General features: G+C 47.3%; 1 protein-coding gene and 1 pseudogene across 1 annotated transcript in view; both read right to left on the reverse strand.

Annotated features, from left to right (window-relative positions):
• RAB11FIP5 (RAB11 family interacting protein 5) overlaps positions 1 to 18,771 on the reverse strand; it is a 106,720-nt gene that overhangs the window by 77,301 nt on the left and 10,648 nt on the right. The gene's annotated exons all lie outside the window — the stretch shown is intronic.
• Positions 1,128 to 17,632, reverse strand: LOC115290673 (annotated as a pseudogene).

An 18,771-nucleotide genomic window follows, 5' to 3' on the forward strand; every position in this document is an offset into this window, starting at 1 on the left:
GGCCAGCCTTGGGCTCTGTCCTTAGGGAGTCAGCGTCTGGCTGCAGACAGAAGCAGTGCTTAGTATCAGAGGATGTGAGAACAAACACATACCAGTTGTACAAATTCACGCTCAGGCAGAAGGCCTGAGGATTAAATGGCGTTCAAGGTAAAGCAAGCAACCCCGGGGTGGCCGCTGCAGCTGGCCATGTCTAGAGGGAAAAATTCAGACTTGGGGTGAGGAGGGTGGAAGATTTCTGGGGTATTTACTCATTCATCAGTTATTTATTTAGCACTCACTGTCTACCTAGGCATGGACTTCAAAGGATGAGGTCGCTGCCTTAGGCAGCGCCATCCCAGCTAGGAGCCAGTTGGTACCAATCAAGTGAATAGGGAGGATGATGTCAAGGTGATGTCAGGCTATGAGGCAAATCCGCAGATCGTGGGGAGTAACTGGGGTTCACTTTCACTTGGGGAGGGCCCACTTAGGGCAATGAGGACAGGCGTGAGACCAGGGTGAGGCAAGGAGGTACTCCTTCTCAGGTGCTGACTGTGCATGGGCATGACCTTGAAAAGGGGTACCTCCTTAAGTTTGTGCCCTCCTTACCTCTCACCCTGGTCCAGCCCTGTGCAAGGGTGTTAATGGGAGGTACCTAGGCATGAGGTTCTGGGTCTCTGTCTAGTCCTTTTAGCCTGTTTTCTCTCCTACATCTCTGCTTAGATGTTTCATTTCCGCAGCCCTCTGCTTATCCTAGCCCAGCCTCTGCCCCAGCCCTAGCTTTCCTTCCCTGGGCATTAGGGTGTTAGAGGAGGCCCCTGCTCCAGGGCGCTGCTCCCAGCACCCCGGAGGACTGCAGCAAGACTCACCCCTGCACAAAGAAGCCAAATTTGAACTGTCAGCTTAGGCCTAGGGAAGTCACTCAGAAGGTCAAGCCTCAGTTTTCTTGGTCTAAGGTGGCTGTTCTCAGAGAGGAAAGGGTACATGCTGGAGGCCTAGAAGTGAGAGGGAAGAAAACTCACCCCAGCTGGGCAGTCTTGTCCCTGTGAGACCATCACTCAGACCTCTGCCCACAAAGGCTCTGGTATTACTCTATTTCTCTCTTCCCCTGCACGACCTCTCTCATTAAGGACTTGTAGAAAGGACCACGTCTATCTCCCACTGGGAGCACTTGGGGCTCTGTACTCCACCTCCTTCAGGGCATGAATGACTGGGCAGACCAGAGGAAGCAGGCCCAGGCCACTACAGTAGCACTGGTGGTTTGAGTACACAGGGACCTCCCAATCCCCAGCTCCGTAGTGGGCTCTCAGGATGTCAAGTCCTGCCAGGCCCCCGTGGATCCTCTGCACCCCCTCCCTGACCTTGCTCAGCACAGCGTGGTCTGGGGGTCTCACTTCCCTCAGCCTGGGGTGTGCCTGGACAAGTTTGCGGCTGTTCCCCACCTCCCTCCACCCCATCTTTCCCCTGGCAACCGCAATGCCCTTTCCAGGGACATTCTCCGCCTCCAAGTCTGGCGGGAGAGGGGCCCGGGGGATCAGAGGAGTGAGGGGCGGGGAAAGGATCCCGACTGCCTCCTAGGCGCAGGTTGCGGAGCGGGTCTTGCCTCCCGGGGCTGGGCGGCTTCCGCGCTAATCAATGGGCCGCAGCCGGCGGGAGGGGCAGAGCGGGAGGATTAGGGGCGGAGAAGGGCAATTACCCCCATAGGCCGCGCTCCGGCTTTCCTCCCGCCGTGCGGCTCAAATGCCACATTTCGGATGCAGCGCCGCGCTCGGCCTGTTTGCTCGGGAAGCCGGGGCCCCGGGGCAGGAAACCAACTCGCAAGTGTATCGGAGATTAGGGCAGGCGGTGGCGGGGGCGGACGCTGGGCAAACACGCGGCGGCCGCCTCAATCCCCCGTCCTCGATTCTGCCCGCGGCAGCGCCGGTCAGGCCGCGACTCGGCTGCGAGCGGCTGGGTGGCGGGGGGAGGCCTGGGCCCCCTCCCCCGCCGGGTGATGGGGCTCTGCGCGCGCCCCGGGGGAGGCTTGGCCGCCAGGGCCCGCCAGCAGGTGGGGGCCCGCTCCAAGGAGACAGGCACGGACGGGGGAGCAAAGCAATGTTTTCTTCCTTCCAATGTTAAGAATTTTGCACCCTTTCCTTACATGTGGAGGACCAACTCCCATAAAAATTGACTTGGTGCAAAAGGTCAAGGTGCGAGAAGGAGGGAGAGAGAGAGCGCGGGAGAAAGAGCAGGGCTGGAGAAGGGTTACGAGGCAAGGAAAGGGGGGAGGAAAGGCGACTAGGGGAAACCTAGACATGGTCTTCTCTAGTCCCTCGGACTCTCCTTGACTCGCCTCCCAGGGCTGGTTCCAACCCTCCTCTCTCCCCGCTCCCCCGCCCGCTGGCGCGAGGAACCCCTAGCTGGGTTTGGGGAAGGAAAAAGAGCCAAGGGCAGAGATTTGTGGCCGCACCAGCAGTACCCTGGCGGAGCAGCCCCGAGCCAGGGCAGAGGGGCATGGCGCCTCCTGGTGTCCAGGGGACTGTGCTGCTTGGCGTTGACCGCAGCTCAGGCTCTGGGAAGCCAGCGATTAACAGGCTTCCAGCAGCCCCTGGGAACATCTCCAGTCTTAAGCCACACCTTCCAGGGCCCCAGAGGTTGGAAAGACCATCTAAAACTCCTGAGCAAATCCTCTTCTGGCTTGCGTAGGATACCCCCACACCAGCCTCTGCCGCGTGCCTAGCTAGAACTCCTTCTGCGCTGCCACCCAACTCACCCTCAATCCCTGCTCTTTCCTGTTCTCTGAACAGACTGATGGTTTCTACAAACGCCTTTGCTCAGGCTTCTCAGCAGTTCAAATCCTGCCCACTTACCAAGGCACAAGTAGCTTCCACCGTCTTCTTCCAGAAAGGCCTCCAGGGCTTTTTGAAGCAGTTTGACATCTGATTTTTTCTGGTGATCCCTCTGTGAGGGGCCTTAGCCATCTGCCTTCTCCTTTAAAGACAGGCTACATGTTCTGTTGGAGCTGGGAAGTTTGGCCTGGGATAGAATTTGCCTCTACCTCCAGACAGATCCTGGAGCTTGAAAAAGTAGTGGGCTGGTCCCTAAGGCACTCGTGCCTTTCTCTTAAGAGTGACACAGTTTCCTTCCCAGGAACCCTCACTGGTGCCTCACCCAGAGGAGTGGCTCCTCTGCTCCCCCCCCCTCCCACTTTGGGAGATAAAGCCTTCTTGTGGGTAAGAAAGTCCTTTCTCATACCACTGACATTTCTAAATTGAACAAAAACACATCCCATTCCTGGACCTGCGTGCCCCTTCCCATTTCACCCTGCCCTAAGTTCCTTAGTGAGCTGCTGGGACCTCCAGAAGTGACTAGGTCAGGCAACTCCCAGTTCTACGGGTGAGGGGTTCCAGCCTCACCTCCAGAGAGGTTGTGGCTAAACCCACCAGGAACTTGCCCTCGCTGTGGGTGAAGGTACTGCTCAGGCAATCAGCTTGTGGAGTGTGGCAAAGCAACATCAGCCAATATCCAAATGAGCCAATCTCTCCTCCCAGAAAGTGCACATTTCAGAATTTCTCCTAAGGGGCGCCTGGGTGGCTCAGTTGATTGAGCATCCCATTTCGGCTCAGGTCATGATCTCATGGTTTGTGGGTCTGAGCCCCATGTTGGGATCTGTGCTGACAGCCCAGAGCCTGAAGCCTGCTTCAGATTCTGTGTCTCTCTTTCTCTGCCCCCTCCTGCTCATGCTCATGCTCTGTCTCTCAAAAATAAACATTAAAAAAAAATTTTTTAAAGAAAAAGAATAATTTCTCCTAAAAAGGGGGTGCCTGGGCAGCTCAGCTGATTAAGCCTCCAACATGTGGCTTTTGGCTCAGGTCATGATCTCACAGTTACTGAGTTCAAGCTCCACATTGGGCTCTGCACTGACAGTGTAGAACCCACTTGAGATTCTCTCTCTTCATCTCTCTCTTTGTCCCTCCCCTGCTCACTTTCTGTGTCTCTCTCAAAATAAATAAACTTAAAAAATTTTTAATAAAAAAAAAGATCTTTCCTAAATGGTAACTTGCAGGGAGCCCAGTGCCAGTAGGGATGCTTGTCATGAGGGGAAATGGAAAACCAACGTAAGGCCCATCAGTGGCCGGCTGGCTCAGGTACTGCTGTACAACCATTTATTAAAAGTGACGTGAACTATATATACTGACATGGTGTCCAATGCTAAGTGAGAAATAAAGCAAGTTAAAGTTATAGTTTGAGTCAATGATTTTTTTAAAAAAATCATTACAATAAATATGTATGTTAGTGTATATGCAGAATAGAAATAAACCTGGAAAATGAAGCTCACGGTGGTTATTTTGTTAGGGGATTATGGAAGGGCTTTCATTTTCTTAACGGTAATTTCGGTATCGCTTTGTTTTTATGCAACATGTACATATTAGTTTTGGAATAATAAGAAAAGAACGTGTATTATCAGGGCAGAAGGGCCTCGGACATTTGAGGCTGACAAGGGTTGTAGTGTGGGAGCAGGAAAATGGGTCCCCTACGTGCACACTGCCAACTCCCGGCTGGGACTGCGTAGGGGGAAGGTCGCTTTCCTTGCCCCTCACCCCTCCAGGGTCGGGGGAGGAATCAGATGAAAAATGAGGTATTTTTTGTTTTGACATTTGGGGGCCTCTTGCAGTTACACTCTCTCGCCCGGAGGGTGGGGGTGCTTGTTTCTCCCCTCCCGTACCCGCCCCCCCCCTTCCCCGCACTTAGCGTTGACCACACCAGCTCGAGAGCAGCTAGAGCAGCGGTGGTCGGCGGTCGGCGCCCTCACAGCATCCCCTCTCCCCGCCTGTGCTCCACTGCCCTCCTCCTCGACTCAGCCTGCATTTCCTGGAGCTTCTGAGGGGTCTGCAGGCCAAACTGATCCCAACTCTTAGGCTCCGATGTAAAGGGCCCTGCCGCCTCCCGCGCCCTCGCCCAGGCGGCCCAGACACCAGGGGTCGCGTCGCCACGGCCAGCCGCATCGCACGGTCTGCGCGCGCCCCCTGCTGCCTGCCGCGCGAGACACTTTCCGTCGGCCCTGCCCTTGGATCTGCCCGTTCCAGGCGCCCTCGACCTCTCGCGTCGCGGTGCGTTCTCCCTGCCTCGCTGGGACCAGGCCCAGAAAGGACAGGCACTTAAAAAGCAAATTGGTGCCTCCATGAATGGGATCAGCACCCCTTGAGGCTAGCATATCACCTCACTTCGCAAGGGGCCTATGTGACTCTCCTGCATCTGTCACACATTAAGTTAGAGACAGGGCCAGACCAGAGCCTAGGTTTCCTGACAGCAAGTCGAGGACTCTACAAACCACCGCCGGGAACAGAGGGCATATATTCTTCAGGGCATTGTAGATGAGCTCTGTGGAGACTTGAGGAAACCGGGTCCTGTTTCCCAGGAACCTCGAGCCCCAGAGCAGGTGCAGGCCTGACTCTGTGTTCTGCACACACAGGCCAGTGGCAAGCATCGTGAGCCCACCTATCCTGTTTCTGGGCAGAGCCTACCCAGGCAGTGAGCACACGGGACCCTCCCCAGCACCAAGGCCAGATAGGTCCCAGCCAGCAGAGAAACACCAGCCCAGAAAAGCTCCGGAAGCACCCCATCCCCAGGGTTGAGGCTATGAGCTCCCGAGGAAGGATGGACAATGTAAGGTCAGAGCCAGGAGCGTGGAGGCAGAGAGAGTGTCTCTCTCTTCAGCCATGTACGAGCTGTATCACCTCGTTAAGTGGCTTACCCTCCTTTCTGAGCCTTGTGTTACTTATTGGTAAAGAAGTATTGATCTGGTCAAGGGAAAGCCAGAAGGCCAGTGTGGCTGGAGCAGAGCGTGTGCATACAAATGGGGGGTGAGGTGCTGAATAGTCGTTGATGAGATTAGAGAGAGAAGAGCTGTCGAGGGCCTTGTCAGTCCCTACCTGGGATGACTTGGGAAGTCACTGGAGGATGTTTAGCAAAGAAGTGACCTGCTCTAAGCCCATTTACCAGCGCTACCCTGGCTACTGGGTTGAAGACTGGAGAGGGGCAAGGACAGGAGCAAAGGCACAGACAGGTAGCTCCTGTAGTGATCCCAGCAAGAGACAAAAGGCTCAGCCCACTGTGGTAGCAGTGAGGTGGCTGGAAGAAGTCAGGGTCCGGCTATACTCGGAAGGTAGAGCTTTATGAGAATTATGCTCATGGACTGGATATGAGGATGAGAGAAAGACTGGATCCAAGAAGACTTGAGTTGTTTGGGCTGAACAGCTAAAGGGATGAAGTTGCCATTTTCTGGGACGGGAAAAGCTGCCAGGGGAGCAAGATGGGGGCAGACGAGGAGGTGTGAGGCTCCCCAAACTCTCACTATGTGACTGTGCACACGCCGATGTAAGCCGAGGGCTGCCTAACTTCCGAGACCATTCTCCCTTTGCTCCACCACACTGCCTTCCCAGAGAAAAGGGAACACAAGCAGGGTCCTACCCTTGCCTCCTCTGGCTTCCCCCAGATCAGCATGTTCTGGCCAACACTGGACTGTAGTTAGGTTTTCACCTGTTACATTCTGTAAGCTAACAGCATTGCCAAAGATGCAGCTATTTGGTGAACAAGTATTATCACCTGTCATTGGTCTTAGCCCAGCGTCCTGACTTGCTAGTGCCTGCTCTCAAATCCTGGAAAGCGGCCACGTTAACACGTTTTGTGACGAGCTCCATGTCGCGAAGCACTCCCAAACTTTGTGGTTTAAAACAACAACAACTGGGGCGCCTGGGTGGCTCAGTGGGGTAAGCGGCCGGCTTCGGCTCAGGTCATGATCTCACAGTCTGTGGGTTCGAGGCCCGTGTCGGACTCTGTGCTGACAGCTCAGAGCCTGGAGCCTGCTTCAGATTCTAGGTTTCCCTCGCTCTCTGCCCCTCCCCCACTCCTGCTTTGTCTCTCTCTTTTTCTCTCTCTCTCTCTCTCAAGATTAAATAAATACTTTAAAAATTTTTTTAAATAATAAAACAACGACTTTATTTGTGCACAACGCTGGGGCCAGGAATTTGGGGAGAGCTCAGCTGGAATGTTCTGCTTTGTGTGGTGTTAGGACTTCTTAGGGGGTTATAAGCAGGCAGTGGCACAAGGCCCCACACTCAGAGGCCCTGCAGTTGATCCAGATGCTCTGCTGTTACTATCTTGAAGTTCATAATCATTTTTGAACAAGGGACCCTATGCTTTCATTTTACAGGTTGTGTAGCTTGTCTGGGTTGCAATCAGATGGCCGAGACGGGAGCATTCAGGACAGCTCCCTTCACAAATTTAGGGTACTGGCGGGGCTGGCTGGAAGGCTGGGACCTCTCTCAAACTCTCCACGTGGCTAGCTTGGGCTTCCTGAATGGAAGCCGGATCCTGCGAGTGAGCATCCTGAATGGCAAAGGGAAAACTCCAGATCAGAAGGCCCAACCTTAGAAGTTACGCAGTACAACTTTCTCCACATTCCACAGACTACAACAAGGCATAGCGATAGCCTAGCTTTAAGAAGAGTGGCCAGGGAAGTGGCAGGGCCTCTTTGTAACAGATTATCTGGGAGGAAAATATGATGACAGCCATCTTTAGAACTATACCCTACCGTACAGTGTTTGTGTCCTTTCTGCCCATCAGGCCTACTTCCTCAAGAGGACAGAGAAGGCTGTGCCTGCTGCTTTTCCTCCTACCCTCTGCTACATCCCAACTGGAGCTAGTTGAATTGGTTTGTCCTAGGTAGGCTCAGGGATCTGTTTGGTCTACTGAGACTCTGAGAATGATCAGCCTTGGCCAAAGAGTCTGTGAGGTCTGTTGCTCACTCACCAGGTAAGGTAGTGGGAAAACAGTGGGCCAGGTGAACAGGTACAGGAAGCTTTGGGGTTCAGGATTCTACCCCCTTCCCTCTGAGCAATAAGAACAATTGGAATGAGAAGTCCAAAGCAAGTAGAGAGCCTTGCTCCTCAAAGTATGGTCCCTAGACCGGCAGCAAGGGTATCACCTGGGTGGGTGTTAGAAATGCAGATGCTGGGGCACCTGGGTGGCTCAGTTGGTTAAGCATAGACTTCAGTCCAGGTCATGATCTCACAGTTTGTGGGTCTGAGCCCAGCATCTGGCTCTGTGCTGACAGCTCAGAGCCTGGAGCCTGTTTGGGATTCTGTGTCTCACTCTCTCTAAGCCCCTTCCCTACTCTGTCTCTCAAAAATAAACATTAAAAAAGAAATGCAGATGCTAAGGAGCCAAACTAGGCTTACTGATGAAAATCAACAATTTAACGCGATCCCAAGGTGATTCATATGCATGTTAAGGTTTGAGAAGAATCTGGAACAGTGGTTCTCACCTTGGCTGGAGGGATGGAATCACCTGGGAAGGTTTTATAAGTCCTGATGCCCGGGCCACACCCCAGACCAACTAAATCAGCATCTCGAAGGTGGAGCTTGCATTAAGATGTTTTGCTCCCCACTAGACAGCTCCCGAGGGGAATGAGGAAGCCAAACTCCAAGCCACTCCTGAGTCAGGATTCCTCTCTGGGTGAGGCCCACATGGCTCTTCTCTGGAAAGCAAGAAGTCAGGGCTGAGCTTCCAGTGAGGTCCTGCCCTTTCTCTCCTCACCAGGAGCTGTAGACATTCATTTCCCAGGTTATTCTCTGGACCCTGTAGGCTCTGGGTTCCACCCATGTTCCCCCTTCCCACGCCTACCCCTATGTTTGAAGCCAGGACTCCAAGGAGCAGCTCTCCATGTAAGTGTGAACAGCAAACAAAGCAGCCTGGGCACAAACAAGGGCACTTCCTAACAGGAACCTCAGTTCAGTGCTGAACAAACAGGTGGCCAGAGCCCCCGCCCCACTCCTAGACCTCCAGCTGGCAGCAAGGCCCAGCCTCTGCACCTGGCCTGGAAAATGAGCTTTCCTGGGACTTCCAGTCCTCCTTCCCACTCAGTTCACCTCACAACCTGTCCCCAGCCCTGGACTCAGCATCTCTAGCTTTAATAGGGAGTGGCAAAGGCTTGGTGAGAACCCCAGAAACCTGCCTGTGGGGATGAGGGGAGGTCTGGGCTGGTATGCAGAGCCTGTGACAAGTCCGTTCTCTCCCTGCCCAACGCCATCCAGCATTTACCTGCAAGACACATGCACCCACCACCACCACCATCTCTATTTTCCTTTCTTCTAAACACAGAAACCTCTTTCCAGATGGTTCTCCCATCCTCTCCCCTCTCCAACTCCATCTGATTACAAGACACTTGGAGAGGTCACACATGCCATAATCCAATTCTTTTTATGTCTTTCCATTTCGGCAATGTCCCTGAGTTTCTGGATCCTCAGATGGGGTTCGAATGCCCATGATCCAGAGAGGAGGTAAAGGCTAATAGGCAAGGACTTTAAAAAAAGAATAAATACCTTTGTTTGGTGTTGTCAGTTAAGAGCAGTTAAAGCAAGGTGGTCCCTAAAAGGATTCATCCTCTGTCACACATACTCTTCTACCCATCCCCCATTTACCCTCCCCCCCAAAAAATCCTGCTGTGGGCATGAAGGAGAAATCAATTCAATGAAACTCAATTCCAACCATTGACTCTGGCACCCTTGTCATGAAATTTAGAGTCTGATGGACCTGGATTTGAATCCAGACACTTCACGAGCTGTAAACAAGCCACCTAGCTCTCCAGGACGCAGTTTTCTCACCTGTGAAGTGGGGATAGCAGCAAGACTGTGGGGATCAAGAAGATAGCGTCAACACGTACCCTGCACAGTGCCTATGTTAGAACAGGGTTCGGTAGAGGACCATCCCTCTTGTCTACTTCTTCAGAAACTGGAGGACTGAGTTTCTGGAGAAACAGAATTCAGAACCTAGAGAAAGAGAATTCAGTTCAGTAAATAGGTTTGTGCCTACTACCTGCTAGGCACTGTGGCAGGTATGACTGATGGGTAAAATGACAAATGAAGTGCTGACCTGGGTCTTGAGTTGTCAGACATGGTATAGAGTAACCTGGAAGCTGAGTCCTGGACCCAGTTTTGCCTGTTGTGCAAATCACTCCCCATTTAGTTGGGCCTCAGTGTCCTTCCTTTTTAGTACAAGAAAGGGCTTTGGCTAGTTTGTTAAAGGCCCAATCAGCTCTAAAGTACTCTAAGTGGGTAGAAAACATACTGCTGTCATTGCATGAGGGCTGTGTGCCCCAGTCCTCACCGTTCTCTGATCCTTCCTCCTTCCTCCCTGTCTGTCTATCCTTACAGCAGACAGTCTCCAAGGGTCCATACTTACTAGCTTTCTCTTTTCTCTAACGGCATTCTCTTTCTGCCTAATCTCACCCACTCCTTCCCTTCATAGGCTCTCTCTTTGAAGGTTATCTGCAGAGGAAAGCCTCCTCCAAGGAGCCTTCCTGGATCTCTGAACTTATCCTCTTTGTCCTTCATACTCCCATAGAAGCTGCCCAGTTGGTTTGATGGGAGTGAATCTCCCCCCACCCACACACCGTGAGATCATGAGTTCCCAATAGGAAGAAATAGTGTTCTTCATTCCTTTGTACCCCTCATTAACCCAGCGCATAAAATAGGCCTCAAACAAACATGTTTATTGACTTCAGTCTAATTGAACAGCATAGGATTTCAGAGAGAGTCTTAAAAGCAGCATACAAACAAAAAAGTTAGGAAGCAGTAGGTAACTGCAAAGTGCAATGTGTGTTGTCGGCATATATGGTGCCTCCCCTGTGTCACTGTGCATTCCGGGGAGAGAGGAACAAACAACAACCTTGTTTGCTCTCGCCCGTCAGGTGCAAGGGGATGCAGGAGGAGTAGACGAGGGGAGGAACAGGTGTGGGCAGGGGGGAGGAGGTGTGGGGCTTCCCCACAGTAGCCTGAGGCCTTCTCATCCTGTGGGCTGGGCTTGACTTAAGGCCTGAGGTGTGTGTGCCCTGCACTGTCGCTCCAAAAACCTATACTTGCCCCACTTAGCACCTTTCTTCTGGATGCAGAAGCCTTCCCTTTGGAAAGATGAGAAAGCAAGAGAGATGGGAGAGACCGTGCACGAGAGAGGGCAAAAAAGAGAAAAGGGACAAGAATTCTCAAGGAGGTTGGGAATAAGGGCAGAGAAGGGGCCCCCCACAACACATCTCCATCTTCTCAGGTGCCCAGGGGCTCTGGGATCCTGACAAGAGGTCAAAATGTTGTTTACAGCTACGCTTCCTCCCTCAATCCAGAGAAAGAAAACCATTCTCGGGGCGCGTGGGTGGCTCAGTCGGTTAAGTCTCCGACTTCGGCTCAGGTCAGATCTCAGGTTCGTGGGTTCAAGCCCCGCGTCAGGCTCTGTGCTGACAGCTGGCTCGGAGCCTGGAGCCTGCTTCAGATTCTGTGTCTCCTTCTCTCTCTGCCCCTCCCCCTCTCATGCTCTGTCTCTCTCTGTATCAAAAATAAATAAAACATTAAAAAAAAATTAAAAAAAAAAGAAAGAAAACCATTCTCTACCTAAGCGACATAATCCAGGTGCAAAGCTTAAGTGACCAGTAAATATCAGCAATTATTATTGTTACCAATTTCCCCCTCCTTTTCCTCCTCTCTATGCTTCACAACCTATAGACAGGTATAGAGAATAAGAAAAAGAATATCATTATTCCCACCACTACACATTTCATCAAACATTTTTACTATTGCTGTTTTGTTTTCTAATTTTTTAATGTTTATTTATTTTTGAGAGAGAGAGACAGAGAGACAGAGCATGAGTGGGGGAAGGGCAGAGACAGAGGGAGACACAGAATCTGAGCTGTCAGCACAGAGCCTGATGCAGGGCTCGAACTCGTGAACTGCAAGATCATGACCTGAACCTATTTCAGATGCTTAACCGACTGAGCCACCCAGGCACCCCTACAGTTGTTTTAAGAGATGAAACATTACAGAAAATTGATGGCCTGTATGTCCTCCCTAGTCCTATTCCCTTCTTCCTCCCCAGAGCTCATCCTTACTTTAGTTATCGTATTTTTCATACTCAAGAATGTCTTTATACTTATACCACATATTTATGGCTTAAGTTATATGTGTTTTAAACCTTTTTAAAAATAGTGTAGTGACTTTATATTGTGTCAGTTTAGCTAAGCTAGGACTATGTTTCCCAGAATTTCCTTCCCTGCATGGTTCTGGGCTAGGGCTGGCCGCAGGAGAAATCTGCATGCTACTTGGCAACGGAAGTGAAGCAGCAGTGTCATGTTTACAGTGTGTAAGGCAGGCCTGTGGTGGCTCATGCATTATGACAGATTTGCTGGCTCACCTTGCTGGTGGGAGAAATGGGAGAAAGCAGATGGGCACAAAGCTCCTTTATTTCCCATCAGAGCCTCTACAGTTTCCCCCAAATCCTGGGCTATTTGTGGATTTCGTTCTAAAACAAAGGGATACAGGAGTGCTGATGCATAGGAGCACATGTTCCCCAATGTTCATAGCAGCACTGTCAACAATAGCCAAATAATGGAAAGAGCCTAAATGTCCATCACCTGATGAATGGATGAAGAAGATGTGGTATATATATACAATGGAGTATTACATGGCAATGAGAAACAATGAAATCTGGTCATTTGTAGCAAAGTGGATGGACCTCGACGGTGTCATGCTAAGCGAAATAAGTCAGGTGGAGAAGGACAGATACCATATGTTTTCACTCATAGGTCTAACAAGACAAACCTAACAGAGGACCACAGGGAGGGGAAGGTGGAAAGAGAGTAGGGGAGAGTGAGGGACACAAATCATGAGAGACTATTGAATACTGAAAACAAACTGAGTGCTGAAGGGGGAGGGGGAGGGAGGGAGGGCGGTGGTGGTCATGGAGGAGAGCACTTGTGGGGAAGAGCACTGGGTGTTATATGGAAACCAATTTGACAATAAACTATTTAAAAAAATAAATAAAACAAAGGACCAGATTCTTCTGCAGGTCACCTGCACTAACAAAGTTAGAGGCTTAGAGGTGGTGTGAGACTGAAGCAGTTTCTAGCTCATTCTTGCTCTTGTCCCTGGGTCCCAATTCATCCTCGCTCCCCCACTTCACATCCATCTTTCCTTTCCAACTGTCTGCCCTCGGAGTTCAGTCCCCAGCCCCAGACAAAATAAAAAACAGTCTTCTATACAGACTATATAACCAGCTCCCACAATTGGGTACAAATTCCCCTAATACAGTCCTTATTCTTTGTCATTCCCACTAGCCCTGCTTCTCAGATCGTATCCTGACTGGTACAGAATATGCTACCAGACATGGTTTTGAAGATCATAATCTTCATGACTGATGGGCTCTCTGAATTCCATCTAGATTATCCAGAATTGATTCTGTAATCTTAATTAGATTTAAAGGCATAAGTGACCCTTACCAAGGATTATCAAGGGCTACCAGGAGTACAAGGATCACTAGTACTCCATGTCACAGACCGGGAGAAAAGTATCCTTTAAATGATCACCTGTAGACAATTGTAATTTGGTGCCTATAGAAGTCAGTGCTCTGATTGACCAAGTATTTGCTTGAATATAATTAGAATAAGACTAGTGGGTTGTTAAAATGCCCTGAAGAATTCAGGGAAAGAATATGAGGAGTCAGGGCTTTAAATTCGCACCTCAAGGTCCATATAAGGGATATGAAAGTTTCTATGGCTGACCAAAGAATTTCTTTTACACTCAATGAAGAATGGCAATGGACTCAGGCTTCTGGAATCTACTGATCTTACCATGTGCCCTGAAGCAGCTGGCCTGGGGGGACAATAGAATGGCTCTTTCAAGACTCAGTTACAAAACTACCTGGGTAGAAACGCTTCGCAGGGCTTCGGTAAGGTCCTTCAGGATGCAAGATGTTCTCTAAATCAGCAACCAACATACATTGCTGTTTCTCCCAAAGCAGAGGTTCACAGGTCAAGAAGCAGAGGTTTGAAATGAGAACAGCTTCCCTCAATATAATACACAGTGCTTCTCCAGCAAAAATGTTGCTTTCCGTCTCTGAAACATTGGCTTTTGCTGATCTAGAAGTATTAATTCCCAAAAGAGAAATATTCTCACAGGGAACACGGCAGTGGTTCCACTGAACTGGATGTTGAACCTGGTCCCAGCTACTTTGAACTTCTCTTGCCAGTGAATCAACAAAGAAGTTTATTGTATTGTCTGGGGTGACTAGTCTTGACTTTCAAAGGGGGAGAATGTTAGCCTCTTGGTATTCCCATTTCCTGTGATTCATGTCAACAGCAAAACTGCTACAGCCCAATACAGGAAGACATGTTAATAGCCCAGACCAGAAGCAAAGGTCACTTCACCAAGCAGAGAATATGAAATGGGAAGTGAAAGAGGATTTATAAATACCAGCTAAAACAATACAATCAGTGGCAGAAATGAGGATGAAACTTTCTTCTTATCAATGTAAATATTTTTGTGTTTTAATAAAAAAAATGTCCTTCCCTTCCCCATTGCTCTACTGTGGGAATAAGGTTTTAACATTATTTGTCAGTAATTAAGCTATAGGATATCACAGGGGAAATGTGACTCAGCTAGAAGAGAAATGAACATCACCGAACTATGAATAAAGAGACTTTGTATCCTCTTTTGGCGAGGAGCATTAAGAATGTACTTTTTCTTTCTCCATATGGTTAACCAATTCTCTGATATGTTTTCATTGTGCAAGGGATAGATGCATCATGTTAAGCAGAAGCACAATTTTGCTATCGTTGGCTTTTAAGCTTTACTTTGAAGTTAAATATGGTGAAACGGGTATTTACGGATGCCAAGTTTGACAAAGGGTGGACTGTGGTGGCTTTGAACTGTGCCAATTTAGCTAAGTTGGAATCCTACTTCCTAGAATTCCCTTTCTTGTATGGTTCTGGGCTGGAGTTGGCCATAGGAGAAATTTGCATGAGATTTGAAAAGTAGAAGTGAAGCAGCCACGTTTATACTTGGAAGCATACTCGTTGCAGGGTCAGGGCTCTCCATTCTGTTCCCAGGCCCATTCATCCACGCGTCTGCTACTATCACACTGTGTTCATCACTCCAGCTCTGTAAGAAGTGTTGCTATTGGATGAGGCGAGTTCCTTCACCTTGCTCATTTTATTCATACTGTCTTAGATATTCTTGGTGCTTCCTTATACAGCTTTTTGAATCAATTTGCCAAGGTGTACAATTCCATAAATTTAAAAAATTCCAATTTCATTTAATTTTATGATAATTTGGAGAATTGTCATCTTTTGACATTGAGTCTTCCTATCCATATATTCAATCTTATTCTATGTCCTTCAATACTAACATTTTGCACATCTCTTAAGTTTATTCCTATGTGTCTTATAGTTTATGATACAGTTACAAGTGAGATATATTTTCAATTACTTTTGCTAATAATATTTACCTTTACCAATTCTTATATACTGATCACATTTCCAGAAGACTTTGTGGATTTGCATTATTTTCTCTGTAGGTAATCACATTGTCTACAAATAAGAGTAGTTCGGTCTCTTCCTTTCTAATTCTTGTATCTTTCTTTTGGCATCTTACTGCATTGGCTAGGATTGTCAGTACATGATACATAGACTCTATGGTAATGGATATACATGTCTTACTCCTGACTTTAATTGGCACTGCTTCTGAAGTCTCATTTCTAAATATGTTCCTTGCTATAGATTTTTATGACTATCATTTACCCTTTCGTTTGGTAAAAGGTATACTTTAAATTAAATTTATGTTGAATTTTATAAATTTTTTCTGTACCTATTAAGATCATTATATTTTTTTCTTCAACAGGTTTATATGGAATATCACTTTGATGACAACCTTTTACCCTTAAGTTTACTAAAACTTTACATTTTTAAATGCTTGCATAAAATCGATCAAATACTCCTACATCTATTAAAAGTATTATATATTTTTCTTTAATCTGTTAATATGGTATATTCCTTTTTTGTGTATGTGTGTGTGAGATTGTTTTATTAAGAGCGAACCCTTTTCGGTATTCCTAAACTGTAAACATTGAGAAGCTGAAGTATCAAAGGAAACACATCAAGGATAATCAGTAACAGAGAAAATTCTTAAATTTTCTTATTGTCTTTTTACAGTCAATGCATAAGTAAAGCTGAATTGCCTTGTTAGACATTTTTGTATAAGCTGCCTTTTCTTTATCTTTATGTCCCTTTATCTTTTCTTTGACTTTCAGCAGTTCTGCCTGGGTAGCTTTATCTTCCAGTGTTATCTCCTGAGCTTTCTTAAGATCAGTCAATGCTTGGGGTGCATGGGTGGCTCAGTCGGTAAAGCATCCAACTTCAGCTCAGGTTAAGATCTCAGTCCATGAGTTCAAGCTCTGCCTCAGGCACTGTGCAAACAGCTCAGTCTGGAGCCTGCTTCAGATGGGTTCTGTGTCTCCGTCTCTCTCTCTCTCTCCCTTCCCTGCTTGTGCTCTGTCTTTCACTCAAAAGTAAACAAATATTTTTAAAAAATCAGTCAATGCTTGATCTATTCTTTTAATCCTTACCATCCTTGAGCTCTATAGTACAATGATTTGGTATTTGGCAGGTCTATTTCAAGAGCCTCCAAACAACTGCCAATTGCTCCCTGCCAATTTGACATCTTCAGTTTACAAGCTCCAATATTCAGCACGCAGCTTAAAGCTATTGGTTGCAGCTTCGAGCTATCTGCTTTCTCAATAAGTTGTTGAACCTTCCACATATCTTAAAACTTTCATATTTTTGGGGGGCGCCTGGGTGAGTCAGTTGGTTAAGCGTCTGGCTTCAGCTCAGGTCATGATCTCACAGTTCATGGGTTCAAGCCCCGTGTCGGGCTCTGTGCTGACAGATAGCTCAGAGCCTGGAGCCTGCTTCAGATTCTGTGTCTCCCTCTCTCTCTGACCCTCCCCTGCTCACACTGTCCCTCTCTGTCTCTCAAAAAAAAAAAAAACATTAAAACAAAACTTTCATATATTTTTAACGGTCATCTCCCAGTTCTGGGATTTGATAAAAAGTATTTCCAATATTTTTAAAGTCTTCTGTTATTAGTAACACTTTACCTACATTTTTTTTACCTACATTTTTAAAATCTATATCTGCATCATCAGGGAAATCTGATGACTGTCATCAGAACCATCTTTTGGAAATGTGTCCCAATCATCTCCTTCATTCAATTCTCTGCATTCTACAATAACGCACAATGTGGCAGGTTTTTCACCTTTCACTTCTACATTTTCCAGCACCCTTGCCACACCCATTCCTTTAATTACTTGGACATATACCACATGTGTCTCATCCAAACGAGGAGTGGGAAACTGTTGTGATAAAGAACCGAGAACCATTTGTATTGCAACCTGCATTTGTCATGCTCAATAAATCTTTCTGATCATGCTTATAATAAAAATTTTCATCCTCAAATTTTTCACCATAAATACTTTCTTGACCTGTCTCATTTTTATTTGAGAAGTCCCCACCCTGAATCATAAATTTCTTAATAATTTGATGGAAAGGGCATCCTCTGAAATGGAGAAGTTTCCCAGTGGTGGGTCCGATGCCTTTTTCTCCTGTACAAAACACACACAAGTTTTCTGCAGTTTTGGGTACAATGTCTGCAGACAATTCCAAGACAATTCAAGCAACTTGCTCCCCTCCAATGTTCACCAAGAAGTCTTGGGCCTTACTAAGATTGGAGGGCTGAGGTTGGGTGGTGGGTGTGGCATTTTGAATCGCAGTTGTACTTGCTGGGAACTCAGAGAACCTCATAGATACCTGGTAACTGAACCCAAAAGCCTGTGTGTATACCACATTTTGCTAATCCATTCATCCATTGATGGACACAGGTTGCTTCCATGTTTTGGCTATTGTGAATAATGCTGCTGGGAACATGGGTGTACAAATATCTCTTCCAGACCCTGCTGTCAATTCTTTTGGGTAAAAGTCAAGAAGTGGAATTGCTGGGCCATATGGTAATTCTATTTTTAAGTTTTTGAGGAACTGTCATACTGTTTTCCATAGCAGCTTTACCTTTTACATTCCCATCAACAGTGTATGAGTTTTCCAATGTCTCTACATCCTCACTGGCACCTATTGTTTCCTATCTTTTGGGTAGTGGCCATCCTACTGGGTATGAGGTGGTATCTCACTGTAGTTTAGATGTGCATTTCCCTAAGTTTAGTGATGTTGAGTATCTTTTCACATGGTTATTGGCCATTTGTACATCATTGGTGAAATGTCTATTCAGATCGTTGGCTTATTTTTCAATTGGGTTGTCTTTTTATTAATGAATTATAATAGTTCTTTATCTATCTTAGCTATAATTGTCTTAGCAGATACTATTTACAAATATTTTCTCCCATTCTGTGAGTTGTCTTTTTACTGTGCTGATAGTGTCCCTTTTTTAAAGTTTTTGTTTAAATTCCAGTTAGTTAACATACAGTGTAATATTAGTTTCAGATGTACAACATAGTGATTCAACACTTCCATACAACACTTGGTACTTATTACAATAAGTGCATGTTGATAGTTGTCTTTTGATGCACAAATTATTAAAAAGTTTTATGAAGTCCAATTTGTCTATTTTTCCTTTTGTGTTATAGTCAGGAAATCATTGCCAAATGCAATGTTGTGAATCTTTTTTTCCCATGTTTTCTTTTAAGAGTTTTATTTGTTTAGGTCTTGGAGCAATTTTTAGTTAATTTTTGTATGTGGTGTTGGGTTAGGGTTCACTTTCATTATTTTGCCTGTGGATATACAGTTTTCCCAGTACCATTTCTTGAAAAGACTGTCTTTTACTCACTTAACGGTCTTGGAGTCCTTGTCAAAAATCATTTGGTCATATACATAAGGGTTTAATTCTGGGCTCTCTATTCTATTCTGTTGGTCTATATATCTGCTTTATGCCA

The sequence above is a fragment of the Suricata suricatta genome, chromosome 4, assembly GCF_006229205.1.
Source record: "Suricata suricatta isolate VVHF042 chromosome 4, meerkat_22Aug2017_6uvM2_HiC, whole genome shotgun sequence".
In the NCBI taxonomy this organism is placed as follows: domain Eukaryota; kingdom Metazoa; phylum Chordata; class Mammalia; order Carnivora; family Herpestidae; genus Suricata; species Suricata suricatta.